The sequence below is a fragment of the Chaetura pelagica genome, unplaced genomic scaffold, assembly GCF_000747805.2.
Source record: "Chaetura pelagica isolate M959 unplaced genomic scaffold, ChaPel_1.0 scaffold147, whole genome shotgun sequence".
NCBI classification, from domain to species: Eukaryota; Metazoa; Chordata; class Aves; order Apodiformes; family Apodidae; genus Chaetura; species Chaetura pelagica.
In genome coordinates this window covers 4,778,544-4,793,263 of record NW_009954194.1, presented here as the reverse complement: position 1 = coordinate 4,793,263, position 14,720 = coordinate 4,778,544, and the positions used below count along the sequence as shown (strand labels likewise).

Sequence of the window (14,720 nt, the reverse complement as noted above, 5' to 3'; positions counted from 1 at the left end):
GACCCAGTCCCGCTGCCCCCGGGACGCGAGGGCCGGCCCGGCCACGGGCCGTGATCCCCCCGGCACAAGCTGCCCGGCTCCTGTGCCGCCCCAGCCTCTCTTCCCAGCCTTCTTCAGATGTAGGTCCCGGACACCTCGCACCGTTTCATCAGCATTAGCTACAACCGCCTTCAGCTTTGGCTGAATCAGCCCGGAACGCTCCGTGCGGGCTGAGGAGGCAGCCGCGGTCCTGCCACACCGGCATCTTTTTTCCATCGGTTTTCCCACGCTGGCGCTCCCCGTCCCGGCTCCCGCCGGGCGTGTGTTTGTGCCTCGCCCTGCCCAGACTGCCTCTGGGACGGTGCTGAGCGCCAAAAAGCCAACACTACCAGCCCCGAAGAAGCACCAGCAGCATTATGCTGAAATAAGTAATACAGCATAAGCACCTTTTCAGTACAACCCATCCGTGTTCTCTTCAGACAGCTCGAAAAGATACAGACAGATGTCACCCCCCGTTCAGGCACCTTCCACATCCCACCGTATTAAATACTTTCTCGGTCCAGATTAATTCAGTTTGCCTTTTTTCTCTTGTCCAAAAGCTCTGTTTTCTACCTCAGGGGCAATAGCCACGCTGCTCTGGCACCATCCTTGGCAAACCCTAGGATCGATTCATCTGCAACCATTCGCTGTCCTTTGCTCAGCACTACCGAGGATTTCATGTTCCTTAATCTCACTGACTCCGTGTTGCAGCTGCCAGGCTGCACTGCTCAAAGCCTGATCCCAAACCACAGAATGAGCAGCAAAGATGAACTTGACACAAGCCTTCTGCTTTCAAAGAAGTGGCTTTTAAGCTAAGAGAAGTTATTTTCTTCAAATTGCTAACTGTTATTTCAGCTAATGTTTTCAACCCACAACTTCTCACCTAATTCATGGGTGCAGTGGTGTTATAAAGGAGGAACAGCTCACAGCTTCATTCCCACTACCAATTAATTACAGACATCTGCCATCCAAGCATCTAGTGTCAGAGCACTAGTAATTACCTCAATGGCAAGTCAACATAGCTCATGAAAAGCACTACTGCCTCCAGTGTGATTGCTTTTTCTCAAAAGCTATCTATGGTAGTAATCATTACATGTATTGAAAGACATTTATGTAAAATTATAGCTATTAACACAAAAAGAGCCCCGAAACAAACTTCACATCATGAGGAAGAGCAACCTTATGTGGACAACAGTATTCCTGCAGTAAATCTGTGTTTCACATGCTGACAATATAATTAAACTGCAGCTCTTGTGAACACAGGAAGAAGAGCTCCATCAACTATGTATTCTGCAAAACACATGGGGAGAGAGTAATGCCTGATTGACATGGAAGGGTACTTCTGAGGGTGAAAAGCTAAGCACACCCTGTAACTCAAACCAGAGCTAGACACACACTACACAGATATTTGGTAGCAGTCACCCTTTTGAGGCTGCCACAATTATATGAGTACCTGAGACTACTCAAGCAAGTCATGCACAAGTTTTAATTACATGGTACTTTTTCCACTGGAATTCCTGCATCACTCAGCATATGAGACAGGAACCTGACCAGGACTGCACAAGAAAACAAATACTTTTTTCCTGGCTTTTAAGTCTGACTGCTACCTAAATACTGCTTCAATGATCCCTTTTGCTCCTCCATAGATTCCTACTGCATGTCCATCTCTTGCCTTTTATTTATAAAGGGGTTTACCAGATAGATTTAAGCTGGTACACACCCAGCACTTCACTGACCTCCCAGCCCCCTCACACCATTTTTTTTTGTGCCACCATGAGTAGCTGTGTGACTGTACATCAGACTAGGGAAATTATACCTTTTGTTTCACTGAATTAATTTGGCTACTCTGTTAACTTCTGCTATAGGGCAATATAAATGTGGAAGGAAAAGGAAAAGAAAGGAGCAAGCAGGAGGACTGTTTCTTTCGGAGGGGCTGGTCACTTGGGAGGAATATAGGACTGTTGTCAGAGGATGTAGGGAGGCAATTAGGAAAGCTAAGGCCTCCTTGGAACTTAACCTTGCAAGTCAGGTTAAGGATAATAGAAAGGGCTTTTTCAAACATATAGCTAACAAAACTAATACTAGAGGCAATATTGGCCCACTGAAGAATGAGGTGGGAGCCCTGGTGACAGAGGATATAAAGAAGGCAGAGGTGCTGAATGCCTTCTTTGCCTCTGTCTTTACTCCTGCAGGATTTCCCCATGAGCCCCAGATTCATATAGCCCCAGAAGTAGTCAAGATAGAGGAGTTTGACATAGTAGATGAGGACTGGGTTAGGGATCAGTTGAGTAATCTGGACATCCATAAATCATTTTTTTTGTTTTTTTTTTTTTTTTTTTTTTTTTTTTTTTTTTTTTTTTTTTTTTTAGGTAGACTGGATATGGAATTCCTGTAACTGAGATAAACGGGAAAGTTTTAAGACATAATATTTTTCAAAAAGTAGAAAGAGCAAGCCAGTCAGATAGGTGTTCCTAATTTTATGAACCTTAAAGAACCCCACAACTGAATGTATTAGACATCTATGCTACACTTCTATGAGCTTTTCAAAATTATCTGGACTATTTACAGCATAATAAGAATTATTGGCCTCCTCAATGCCAAAGCACCTGAATCTGCTATTATGCAATTGTATTTCTGGAGTGAAATCTGTTGCACTTAGGGTACATATCGAGGCTCCAGTTACTTTTGGCAGGAATACCTGAAGAGCTGACAAGAAAACTTGGAAATATTTATCTTTTAGAAAACTAAAACTTCCCAGGAATATTTTTTAATACAAGCAATATGTAATGCTTAAATAAAAATCAAAGATATAAGCAATCAGAAGTATTTCTCTCTATCAAACACTTAGCCATCAAGACCTAAAGAGCAAGCAGTTTTCAACCTGTGTATAGTGTTACACGTTCAGATCGCCAAACTACAATGAAAATTTTAAATTTTCCTTTCAAAACTCATTTAATTTAGTTTTAAGCATTAACAACGTAAAGCAAGTGAGAAGACCCTTCATAACCAGCAAGAGAATATCCGTTCTATCATGGACGCCTTAAGATAAGGCAGTCTCTCTTACCCCACTAACTATGAGGAAATCTTGGATCACCTTTGACTAGATGCTTGACCAAGCTGTTTAAAAAGAAATCCCACACAAACCATAGTGAGTTAACAAGAGGAGTTACACTAGACAAGAATATTCAAAGTGTTTCTTACTTATATGGGTCATCAAGAGCAGTCAGCATGGTTTTATCAAGGGTAAATCATGTTTGACTAACCTCATAGCCTTCTATGAGGAAATTACTAGGTGGATAGATGATGGTAGAGCGGTAGATGTGGTTTATCTTGATTTCAGTAAAGCATTTGACACCGTCTCCCACAGCATCCTTGTAGATAAGTTGATCAGGTATGGGTTTGGTGATCAGGTAGTGAGGTGGATTAGGAACTGGTTGAAAGGAAGGAGTCAGAGAGTTGTAGTCAATGGGGCAGAATCTGGTTGGAGGTGTGTGACTAGTGGAGTCCCACAGGGGTCGGTACTGGGACCGGTGTTGTTCAACATCTTCATCAACGACCTGGATGAGGGTATAGAATGTACCCTCAGCAAGTTTGCTGATGACACTAAGCTGGGAGGAGTGGCTGACACACCAGAAGGCTGTGCTGCCATTCAGAGAGACTTAGATAGGTTGGAGAATTGGGCGGGGAGAAACATGATGAAATTCAACAAGGGGAAGTGTAGAGTTTTGCATTTGGGGAAGAACAACACGATGTCCCAGTATAGGTTGGGGGCTGACCTGCTGGAGAGCAGTGTAGGAGAAAGGGACCTGGGGGTCCTGGTGGACAGGAGGATGACCATGAGCCAGCAATGTGCCCTTGTGGCCAAGAAGGCCAATGGCATCCTGGGGTGCATTAGAAAGGGTGTGGTTAGTAGGTGAGGTTCTCCTCCCCCTCTATTCTGCATTGGTGAGGCCACATCTGGAGTATTGTGTCCAGTTCTGGGCCCCTCAGTTCAAAAAGGACAGGGCACTGCTCGAAAGAGTCCAGCGCAGAGCTACGAAGATGATTAAGGGAGTGGAACATCTCCCTGATGAGGAAAGGCTGAGGGAGCTGGGTCTCTTTAGCTTGGAGAAAAGGAGACTGAGGGGTGACCTCATCAATGTTTACAAATATGTAAGGGGTGAGTGTCAGGGAGATAGAGTTAGGCTTTTCTCAGTGATGACGAGTGATAGAAGGGGTAATGGGTGCAAATTGGAGCATAGGAGGTTTAAGGTGAATATCCAAAAAAATTTTTTTACTGTGAGAGTGACAGAGCACTGGAACAGGCTGCCCAGGGAGCTTGTGCAGTCTCCTTCACTGGAGACATTCAAAACCCACCTGGATGTGTTCCTATGTGATGTACTCTAGGTGACCCTGCTCTGGCAGGGGGGGTTGGACTAGGTGATCTTTCGAGGTCCCTTCCAACCCCTAGGATTCTATGATACTATGATTCTATGAAATACTCTGCTTTACAGCCCTGTACTCCAGCCACTGGACTATTTTAACAATTTTTACATATACATATTCTTATAACATCATATTTTGAGCAGCAGAGGCATCAAATGAAGGAACATTTAAAACCTAAGCCTAGGTAAGGCCAAGTTATGTCTTCCAAGAATGAATAACAGTTTGCTGTTTTGGAGTCTGTCACCTCTAATCATGCAACATGCTAAGTATCAGATGGTTCTCTCCTCAGGGTTCACATTTCATTTGTGCTGTATGTAAATAATGTAAGTGCTTTTTGGTTCATATAAAGGGACACACTTCATTTAAAAAAAAAAAAAAAAAATGAAACCAGAGCAGTTCCCTGTATTTTAAGTATTCTGAGAGACAAAGCATCTCCGTGAGCTGTGTGCTTTAAGAATAGCTCTTTATTGGCAAATACAGGATCTGTCATCAGATTGTGCAGCATACTCTTACAGGTGACTCCAATATGAGTCACAATAACAACAACAAAAAACCCTACTAAGAACACTGAAAAAGATGTAATTCAATCTGTACATACAAATGTGCACAGGTTCCCTATATACTGATACTATCTGATACACTACAGAATCAAACAAGTGGAAATATCTACCAGAAAGGCTTCCAGCAAGGCAAGCATCTGGTAAGAGCTTAAGCAAGAGAGTACAAGCTAAATGGCTATTTTACTTTATTAAAATTAGTATATGCCAGAACAAAATACCACCAAAATCGGCTTTCAGCATATCCCTTAAATGTCACTCCCAGGGGCTGGAATTACAGTAGATATGGACTTAATGTAAAAACATAATATTACATAAATTATTTTTGTCAGTCCACTGATCCACCTCAACTTTCTGTATACCCTCAGCACCATACCCTTACAAATAGCCTCTCAGCAAGTTCTTCTTCAGACATTCCACATTAGTGCTGATGTTGCAGAAGAAAACTTTTCTTTCCTACCTGATCTCAAATAACATGCTCTTCAGTCTGGCTGAAGAGCATGTCAGAACCGTCCCACTCATCCTGTGCAAAACACAGAAATCAAAGGACTCTTGGTGCCACATCAGCCTCATGTTGACACCATTCTGAAATGGCCAAAGCACTGGGTTAACCCTGGAGTACAGGAAAGGAGCTAGAGCAATACGGCATTTCATCTTGGACTCTCATTTAACAGTAAGTGCAAAGGAACTTCCACCAAATTTCTCAGGTCTTCTGAAAAGCTGAATTCCCCAGATTTGAAATTTTGGGGGTAAGAGCAGCTGTGTAGTTCATACTCAAAAGTCAAGCATTTTTCCATTAATAAGCAGCTTCCTGCACTTAAAAATGATCTTGTGCCCTGTGAATTTATATCTCATCTAATGCTAGGCATCAACCTAGGCTACAAAGTAACTGTTTCAACTCAAAAAAATATCATTATATCACTGGACATCATAAACATAGGGCATTTCCCCTAAAACACACCACTGGTGTTGAAACAGACCTTTCAGTAGAGACTAGTAGTTTTAGAGACTAGGGATTAGAAACTAGACATTTTAACTGCAATAACAACTAACACTGCTTACACCTCTACCTATTTAGTATCTTTTTTTTCCAGAAATTTTATAATCTATCCTTAAATACCATGTGTTACATTTAGGATCCCTCCAGCTTCCAAGGCCTTTAACCAAGATCATTTATTAGGAGATTTAGAGAGTGATAAATATGAAATGAAATCTTTTTCTTTCTAAACCACTCTCACTTCCTTTCAAAAAATACTTCGTAGTTTGTCATAACTGTTAAACTTATACTCAAAGCCTAATATTTTCTATTATCCTAAAGTTTGTAATATAATCTGCCTTCTCACATGTAGACTCTGCTACATTATGATACCTAGGTGAGTCATGTTACATTATTTTATTATTAAAATACTCAGGAACAATCCTCCTGCCCTAGTATTGAATTACTCTTTCATTTATTGTGGATGGAAGCTATTACTCTTGCTTTTATCTGTTTAAATATGATAGTAAATTTGTTTGAGGCAGGCAATTTTCAATTTGTGACAAGGGCAACACACTTTGAAGAGCAGTGTAGCCTCTTGGAATTGCTGAATAATCTATTCAGTACACTTCTTGTTGAGAACTTAAAAAGTTATACATTTTAGGACTTGATCAGTGACAAAAAAGGTTTCCTTTTTTAAATTTACTTTCACAGAAATTAGATTCCTTTTCCATACAATTACAATAAAATAAAAATGTTTTTAATTGGATCAGAAGGAAAGACATGAAACACCAGGACATGAAGGCAACTTGCAAGTTTTGGGTGATAATTCTAAAGCGGCAAAATTAGACTTACACCTTCGTCTCTAGAGACTGCAACAAGAATAAGCACTGGTTAATTTTAGACTAACCACAGTAACTATGCCTTCATGTACTGCAACTGCACTTTTGCTTCTTTGTTCTTAAAAAAAGGAACTCAGATACACCATGACAGCTCTAAATCCTGCTTTTTTGAAGGCTGACAAGCAGAAATTAACCCAGAGGGGCAGAACACAGGAAGTGACTCATTTACACCCTCAGACTTCTACTGTGGAACAGGAAAAATGCAGTAGGCAATTTATAACCTTAGAAAGCTTTCAAGTGTGAATCAAGTTTACAAGCCAACACTCACCCTGTTAACAGCTATAGCCACTAGTCAAAATTATTTCTCCAGTGATCCAGCCAAAGATAAACTCAGTATGAGCAGAAGAAAAGGTTTAATCCAAAACTGTAGTTCTAGCTCCTGCCAGTCAGCAGCCAGCTTGAAACAACCACTTCCTCTTAAAAGGCCATGAATCGTCCATCTGAATACATGGTTAAGACAAACGCTTAGAAAAGCTCAGTATTTTTAGACAACTGCCACCCATCAGCAGAGGGCAAGAGGAAGTAGAACTCATGGCAGCAGCTAGCCACACTGCACAGCTTCCACCTGGAGTGCTCTTGCACGTGGAGCTGCATTAGAACCTCCACACATCACCAGTCACGGGACTTGTCTCTAGGTTGTGCTCTTTTTTTCCCTGGATAATAACACACTGCTCCCAACAGGAGCTCTTATCACTGTCTGCCTACAGCATGGGTTGTAGCAATTCCATTCAGTATTTCTTGCTGGATGTTACTGCTTTGCAATTCTTTTCCACCTAAGAGATCCAAACAAACTAAACAAAACAAGGAAATCCAACAAAAACACACCAAACAAACAAACAAAACAGTCTCTAAATTATTTTATCAACTAAGATTACAGGAAAAAAAAACAAGTCAAGTGACTGACCCAAATCAACTTAAAAAGGTTTTTCCTGAGCATTGTGATCAGCTTAACTACTCATCCCATTAAAAAAAGCATCACCAAGGAGCCAAGCAATATATTTAGCTGTTTCAAGAGCTCATTTTCACTTTATCATGTTTTAGAGTTAGTCTCTGAAGTACAATTGATTTTAATTGACTGCAATGTTGATGACACATACAGTCATGGTCTAATTATTACAGAAAAACATAACTGGTAAATCATGTTGATTTATTTCCTGTTAGTGTATCACTCCTAAAAGCAAGTATGTTGTGTTTCCAGCTGAAGACAGAGCAGCTGAGAAATTTTATCATTGGTACCAAAAAGGAATAACACTTTTCCATCTCCCCCTCTCCTTAAAAGAAACAAATACAGGAATGACTGGGACAAAAAAAATCAAAACAGTTTGGTAGGAGGGGGTGGGAACACTGCTGACAGCTTGTATGATAGAGGCAATATTTTATTGATGTCATTATTAAGTGTGAACAATCTGATTTTGCTGCAGTGGTAGGTGCAGAACAAGCAAGGTGTACTGCAAAGCCTGGCTATGAGCTCTGATGCTGTTATTCCACCGACTACAGACCAGCAACCTGCTCCCAGGGCCTCACACAGACAAACCTGTTATCCACACCTGCACATAAATCCCGGTAGTTTTCCATGGCATCTGAGGTGCGCAGACTGTTTTCATCACTACTGGCTTCATGGCTGGAATCCAACTTCCTAGTAAGTCATTGATTTTAACACTTACCCTTAGGGGTGGGCGGGAAGACTCCCCCACCCTCCACCCTGAGAGCACACTATGGCTTTCAGAAAATAAACCCTTGTAAATCTGGGAAGATGACAATCCCTAGGTACTTTTCATTGTTAAGGAACTGCCATTAGAAATTTAAAAAAATCTGGTATGGAATGCCAGTAAATGAGATCATAAAATATTTAGACCTGGATTTATGAGTAAAGATTGCTATTGAAAGGCCTCTAGTGTTATACGTGCTGAACTCTACTGGGATTGAAACTCAAAGAAAATGAAGACACTCCACTGAACTCTTTCTGGAATTCATATAGTTAGAACAGTCTCCACAGGGTCACAGCACATTTGGAACATACAAAAAATAGGCCCCGACTAAAAATGGATTTCCATATTACAGAAAAATGAGACAATATAGAAAAAAGAAATTTCATTTAAGCTGCTCCTTTGGGAAGACAGCTGTAACATGTTTCTGGGATAGAACTAAAATCTGGCTATCCTTTATACACATTAATCTCTCAACAAACAAGATCTTGATCAGCCAGTTGCAAACAAATTCTGTGAAGATCAATTACATGAGAGGAGAAAACCAAATGATACACAGAGAAGAATGTTACTTATTTCTTGAATTTTAAAAGTGATTTTTCTAGAGCATTCCATAACGAAACAACTGTGTGAAAAGAAGTGGTTGCAAACATAGTATTTAGATCTGCTGTTCTTGCCAACCCTGAAGAGTCCCTGAAAGAAACAGTGGCCACAAGGCCTAGCTTGGCTTTACAGCCTATTGGAAGGGAAGAGAATTCAACATCAGTTATTACTCTCAGTCAAGTACTGGCATCTGACTCTTAGTGCATTTTCACACAACAATTACAAAAGGAACTGGCATAACCAGTTCCACTTAAGCAGGATTCCTGAAGATAATAGATACAAAAAATTAATCAAGCAAACCTCCACTGTAAATGTACTTCCAGCTTCCCAGACAAGATTACTTGTTCTGTGAGCTCTTAAAGCTTTAAAACATTTAACTATATAAAAAAAGGATAAAACCCCTGTTGGTGACAATGCAAAGCAATCTAACGTTATCCTGTGCCAATGCCAATGCTTTACCAAAAGGGAAACATTCATGTATACTGTCAGCAGTAAAAGTAGGCAAAATACCAGCTTAGCTGGAGCGGCTTTAATTCCCACATTGTTAAAACAGACTATGATGCTATGTCTTACATATACGAGTGTTTTTAGAAGTTCTTACAGGGCCTGAGGAAAAAGTGTATGTGCTCAAAAACCTGTCTGACCATTCTTTTGGTCATAGGTCAAACCAAAAAATGTGACTGTTCCTTAGAAATTGAGTCTGGCCTCATTTGTATATGTACAGCCATCTTTAGCAGTGGTATGTATAACAATGTTCAACTTGAATGACAAGTGAAGTTTGAGGGTCTGGAGTTTTGATTGTTTTTTAAGAAACAGGTTAAAAGGAAAAAAGAACTGCTTTTCCTAAGAACAATCTTTAGCCAATTTATAGTTCAATTACTCCACCCTTCCCTACTTTCACACTTTACATAAACACATAAATGACAATTGTTTTCTCTCTTGCAAAAATTTATTTCAATCCCAGACAAAACTATTATGGGGAAGGTGTCAGAACAATGTAAAATATGACTATTTAAAGATTATTCTCTTCATAAAAGTTAAAAAATGTGTACATAAATATTCTTATGCTTTAGAATATTAAGTTTGTGGTTAACTTCATGTTATTTTGAAAAAAATATAAAAGTGTCAAAAGATGGAATCATGAACACACCAATGAACTCACTACAGGAGTCTGCAGCCAAATTAAATGATAGTTACAGGGCTCTAATTAGTGACCTGGAAAAAAGGACTTCTTAGATGTCTGTCCAGAAGCCAAAGAAGCTGACTTCAGAAAAGATTACTTGGTGGGTCAGTCAGTTTAGCTCCTGAGTACAAAGAGCTTCATACCAAGCAGGTACAACCATATAGATTTCCCTAGGTACGTGAAACTTGAGGACAGATGCAAACAGAAATTGATAGCTGTGGCTACTACTAGACTGGCTATTTTGTGGCATCTTAGACAGTCCAAATGATAGTCTAAACAAGTTACATGCAACTTGATTTTCCTCAAGATGGGAAATCATAATCAAGTAAAAATCACAATTAAGAATTCATCACCTTTCCTCTAAGCTGACTTTCGGAATTAACTTAGACCATATTTCTGCTAATAGAATCATTACTCAAGTGCCTCTGCAGTCAGCCACAATCTCCTACCATCTATGGGCTACATATAAGTATTTTACAACATTGTCCTGGTTTGAGCCAGGATCAAGCCTGGTGATGTATTTTATCATTAGTGTTTAATTAAAGCTGTCTAATTTAGTTTTCAATCTAGAGAGTCTCTCTCCTCATTCTCTCTTTCTTACGTGGGTGAGAGGGGGAGGGGATCAAGAGCATTGTTGTCAATCCTGAGTCAAACCATGACAAACACAGACAATAACATCACTGTGAACAGAATTTGCAGGAAGACCTGGACTCCATGGTATGAAAACATTTCGGATTTTTTTCCTTGAAAAGAATCGGTAAGTCAAGCCGGAGCACCCAGATAATGGAAAGGCTCTTGCTCAATAAACAGCCCCCGTTTTAAGTGCCAGCATCAACAGAGGCAGGAACTGGAACAGGAGGGACAGAGTCAAGCTCAACAGGAATGCACAGTCTACATCTCCACCATTTCACAAGTAACACTCTCAGAAGCCTGTCAGTTTTCTGTCACCAGCAAATAGGCATAAAACCCTTAACTGAGTCTCTTCAGTACAAATCCAAATAAATACCCAAGAGACACAGTGATGAAAGGTTAAGTTATAAGGAGACTCTGACACAATTATTTTGTTCATCATGTCAGAAGCCCAAAACATTAGAAGTCTGTCAGAGTACTGAATTCTATGATCAAAGTTAGATACTCCTGTACATACTGAAGATGGAAGGAATAAAGTCTATACTTTAAATAATAAAGACTACTACAGGAAGGAAACAATTCCCATTATAACTGTGGCCAGCAGCATATAAGCCATGTCTATTGGTCATCAAGTCTGCACAAGTCCAGTTGTGTAATAAAATCAGAAATGGATGGCATGCAGTGACAGGTGACTGCTGCTACAAATCTAAGTTACCTCAAGAGATCAAGAGACAGCAGGGTTCAAAACCCTGCTGATTTCTCATGATGTCCGAAAAACTGAGTCTCCCTTTTCTCCCTCCAGTTTTTAGTTTCTTGAAGTGTATAGGAAGTTACACACCACATTATGTTGAAAGAGTACTTATATTTTTTATTAGTCCCTTCTGTCTAGGTGGCAGTTTCCATTCAGACTGTGTGCTCTACACACTCCTCTCAATACACAGAGCTGACACCATTCAACTAACCATTGCAATGTAACCATCATTGTTCAGGGCCTCACAGCTCCCTGCACAGCTCTCAAGACCCAGCTCCCATACTGACAAGTTCGTATCAGAGTACTCCACAAAGCTTTTCATATTTCTGTGTGGATCAGGATACAGAGTCTCAAGCTCCAAAACTGTGCATCCCCACAAGACTGGCTTCTCAGGCACCCAGTGTCTGTAGTGGATTGCATATCATGCAAGTGTAACTCACATTGCACTGAATTTTAAAGGAAGGCCCTAGCACTTCTGAAAAGAAAAATTTTTTACATCTGACCCAATTTCAAGTAAAGTATACATAAACTGCAGACGGTTAACAGCCACCTATAGAATAAATAGATCAGGCACCTTGTTTCATACCCCAAAGGAAAAAGTGCAGACACTGAAATAATTTACTAGGATACTAACCATTTATTTTGATCACAGCCATTTTCTTCCCCAATGCCCACATTTCATTGCATACCTTCAAATTTTCAATACATGAGATAACAACCTTTCAAGCATCTATTGTTCTGGCCTTGAAAATCAAATACATACCTCAAGGTAGAAACAGACCCAGAGCATTTGTCCTTCTGACCTAGTACCCTTTTTTCCAGAAAGAAGGTACTGGTGTTGGCCAACAGGCACCATTCCAATAGCCATACGCTGCCACCTCCTCCACTTACACATATACAAGTTCTCTAGGTACAAATCAAAGGGCTAAAAGCCTGCCTCTACATAGACATATCCTCTGCAAGGCAAGTGCTACTTTGTCATTGTCAAAGCAACCTGTGAGGGATAGCCTAAATTTGGATGTGCTTTTAGATGGTGGCGAGGCTGGATTAGTTAATTACAGCATTACCCACATCTCAGAAATTCTACATGCATAAAAAAAAAAAAAAAAACCTCCAGGAAAACACCAAATAAATTTGGAAGGATTATTGTTATTCCAGAGGCATTGTAGACAATTGTTTCAGACTTGCAATCTTGCCAGAAACTCACTAATATGTGGATGCCATACCACATAATTCTTTAATAGCTACTTTTTTCTAACAGATTTAATACAACCATCCAAGGTTATAATGTTCTAGGAACACTGAATACTCACAATACAAGACAGCTTGTATCTAAAGGAAAAAATATTCACAGTACCAGCAGCAACCACAAAAGTTAATAAACTATTTACCCGTTTATCAAGTTTACTACAATAAAATACACTGCTAAGAGCCAGAGTGCTGCTATTATTAAGCCTCTGCAATTGTGTCATCAAAAGCCTCTGGTGAACACTTTGGAACTGTTAACTGTATCAAGACAAAGTGTAGATAAAATCCAAATGGTTAATCACAGTGACAAATTTCAAACAGCTGCTTGAACTTCACTTAGATTAACAGCATAGCTACAGCTAAAAGTAGTCACATGAAGCACCTGGATTTCCAGAGCACTTGAACCCTAAATTAAGCAGCACAGTCTTTCAAGTAGCACTCCCATTTGACACAGAGAAGCTGGTTTTGAAGCTCTAACTGCATGTCTCCCGCTGTACAAACCTTCCTATTCCCACAGTGGTTTGAACAAGAAAGTAAGAACCAAATGCCATTTAGCCAAAGTCCCAAACACATAAAATGCTTATGTGCAATCCAAAAATCCCAGATCAAGAGAGACAGATTGAAAGAGGATGTTTTCTTCTTACTGCAAGAGGAGCTCATAAACTACTGATCACATAGTTGAGTTTAATAAGATTTTTTCCCCCTTGGGAAGGCAGATTATTTGATTCTCTAACAACATGCTTGGGTTTATCTGCATTGGAACCAGCCCTCCAAAATGTTTTCAACAATGTTATAATGCTACAGCTTCAGAAGCTATAGGCAAGAAGGAGAAAATGGGTTTTCAGTGGTTTTTATTCTCTTATGACACAGTAAGGAAGGCCGAGATTTTTGTATAACCTCTTCACTGTCCTTCTCTGCCCCCAAAAACAGCTGCTACAATTTGACAAATCACAGATCTAACTACTGGCAAATATAAGCAAAAACAATGTCCAAACTAGTTAATTAGCAATGAAGACAGGGATAAAACTAAATTCTTTGGTGTTTCTGATGCTTTTGAAGTTTCTCTCTATTCATGGAGCAATTTCAATACACACTCCCTTTTGAACTGTATTGTACAACAACAAAAAAGAAAGAAGAAAAAAAGTATTCCATACGCTTATCCTGAACTATGTTATATTGCTGCAACATTTCAAGTCATTAAACAATTTTTCATTGAGGCTCACACATGGAAAATCTCCACTTCATCTAGTACTTCAGCAAACAAGGAATGGGTGAAAACGGTATTCCAACACAAGTTTCTGACACTCTTAACCTTCACTCTATCTTGAATTTATGTATGCTTAAAATATCATTTAAGCAAAAATGAGTTAAGGCCCAGCAGATCAAACAGCCTATTATAGATGGCTGTATGACAAAAAAGCCACGAACCAGTGAAAAACTGAGCAAGATACAGAAGATTCAAAGATTTTCAGAATATCTACTAAGCTTGATACTAAAAACCAAAACAAAATCATATTAATATATTTTGAATCTTCACATGAAATTCTTTATACCCAAGTGGTGTGTGTTTTCATGGAGTACTCAATGTAATGGCCACGTAGAAAACACTCTTTTGAACAGCAATATTATAATGAAGTACGATTTGAATTAACCCTTTTTTCACACCGATGAAGAAATTCTATGCAACTCATCAGACTTCACAGTTATATACACAGATCATA

The 14,720-nt window shown here is 39.7% G+C and overlaps 1 protein-coding gene across 1 annotated transcript in view; it reads right to left on the bottom strand.

Moving 5' to 3' along the window:
* Positions 1–14,720, bottom strand: part of TBC1D14 (TBC1 domain family, member 14) — a 64,808-nt gene that overhangs the window by 30,309 nt on the left and 19,779 nt on the right. The gene's annotated exons all lie outside the window — the stretch shown is intronic.